The 2,210-nt window shown below is 52.5% G+C and overlaps 1 protein-coding gene across 1 annotated transcript in view; it reads left to right on the top strand.

Annotated features, from left to right (window-relative positions):
* The window catches only part of LOC104122835 (forkhead box protein F1), a 7,632-nt gene that overhangs the window by 4,587 nt on the left and 835 nt on the right, over positions 1 to 2,210 (top strand). The gene's annotated exons all lie outside the window — the stretch shown is intronic.

Raw genomic sequence — 2,210 nt, 5'->3', positions numbered from 1 at the left:
CGCAGCCTGCTGCCGCCGAGGGGAGGGCGAGCTGGGAGCCCAGCCGCCGGGGAAGCCGCTTTGCCGCCACCGCAGAGGGGTCTTGGGGTGTCAGGGGAGAGCAAGCGGTTGCAAATCTTCCTCCCTTAAAAAAAAAAAAACAAACACAAAACCCCAAAATAACCCCCAAACAATCCAAAACCCCAACAACACAAAAACCAAACAAACAACAAACCCCAAACCCCTAAAGAGCCCTGGTGCGGCTCCTGGGTCGCCGCCTTACCGGGGTTCGGGCGCAGGGAGGGCTGCGGGGACCCCTTGCATCCCCAGGTGGGGTCCTCCGTGCCCACAGGGCTCTGCTGCGGAGGCTTACACCCATTTTTCGGAGATCCAGGACGTCCTTCCGCGTGGTTTTGGGTGCTGGGGCGAGAGGCTGGCGGTTCCACAGGGGCCCCCCCCGCCGAAATCCGTACCTTTACCGTTAGGAATTTCTGCTTTGCTTTGTTGTTATTGCTGTTGTTACTTGGATATTTTCGTTTCTTTCTTTCTTTTTTTTTTTCCTTTCTTTTGTTTTTTTGTTTTTTTTTTCTCTGTTTGTTTTACTCCTTGAGGCCCCGCGGGCCGCCACACAGGGCCCACGGGGCCACGCGTGGCGCGAGAGTGGGTCTGACCCAGGGAGCGGGGCTGGGAGGCGGCTGCCCCCTCCTCCTGACAGACACTCGAAGTGGGAAAGGCCATCTCTGGAAGAGAAATTTTCATATCAAAGCAGCCCAAGAACAGCCCTACAAAACAAAAAGCAGGAGGGAGAGGAAGGGAACTGCCACCCCACCACCCCCACCAGCCCCAAGGCCTCCACCATGGTTTCCGAGGCTGGAGCAGTTTAAATCCGAATTGTTTCTGTGTAAGGATGGGTATACACGCAGACAGACCGATGGACGCTTTCTTAATGCCGAGGACGAGTGCCTGTTTCCAGCAGCTCAGATTTAACGCCACCGCTCTGCAAAATGGCATTTCTCCACTTATTTGCTACAGCTTCAGGATCTGGGCCCAGGACTTTAGTGGAAGCCATCCCCATTCCTTGATTAGATAAAAAAAAAAAAAACCTCGAACAAACAAAAAAATCCCAATCCTTTATTTTTTTTTGCGTGGATCCAATCCTCATTCGTGTGCGTTACATAAAATCTCTGCGACACAAATGTTTTTGCAGAGTGAAAGAAGCTGGGGAAAAAAAGATCCGAGCTCCCTCATTCGTAATTCTTACCAGCAATAATCTTTCTCCCCCTCTCCCCACAAAAGCAGTAGCAAGTGAATTTCGCCTTTCCCTGTCTCTTAGTTAAATGCAAAGCAAATTCGGTGGCAACGGCTGTTGATCGGTCAATAATCCTCTACTCCCGACAGCAACAGGGTGGACTTAAAACCTCGAATTTGCACCAGACCCAAGAATAAGAGAGGAAAAAAATTGGAAACAGGAGGCTGGGTTGTGCGAAAAGTATTTAGAAACGGGGGGGCGGGGGGCGGGCGAGGGGAGCCGGATTTTTTTCGCACACTATTAAATCCTGCTAAATGATTGAATCAGGATTGTAATAAAGTGCCCCGGTTTATGGTGAGCATACCAGCAGGGTTATTAGAAAGCCGAGGAAATCCAGCGAAATAATCACTTTTATAAAGTGAGCTCTGCGGGGTGAAGGAGGGGACAGTGCCGGGATCCCTCTAGCCGAGTTTGACATTCGCAGGCCAAATCAAATCCCTCTATGGTTCTACCCTGGAGGCCTTGCTTGGGCAATGCTCCCCCTCCCCGCCGGATCCCGTAGGATCGTTGCCAGGCTAAAGATCCCAGCACGGCCCTACGGGGGCGGGGGGGACACGACATATCTCCCACGCGACCCTTGGACTTTGTCCCCCGAAAGGCTGCTTTAGGCTGTGGGAAATGAAAAGGGGTATCTGCAAGATTATTCACATGCCGGTGCCGCGGATGCACTTCGCATGTGGTTGTTGATGAACCATAGGGTGTCCTCGGGCTGTACCTCACGTTTCTGAAAACACACGCGCGGATAGGCATGCACGCCGGTATAGACGCACACGCACATAAATACGCTATCAACACACGAAGGGATCGTGGTTGGAATTCAACCTGCAGCCATTCAGGTCAAAAGCAAAAAACCTCCCGAGGATGGGGTGGGGAGGGGGAAGAGGGAGCGAAGCTGAGGATGAGATTCGAACGGCTGCGGCGC

The sequence above is a fragment of the Egretta garzetta genome, unplaced genomic scaffold (assembly GCF_000687185.1).
Source record: "Egretta garzetta isolate BGI_Z169 unplaced genomic scaffold, ASM68718v1 scaffold283, whole genome shotgun sequence".
NCBI lineage: Eukaryota > Metazoa > Chordata > Aves > Pelecaniformes > Ardeidae > Egretta > Egretta garzetta.
This window is presented reverse-complemented; position numbering and strand designations above follow the sequence as displayed.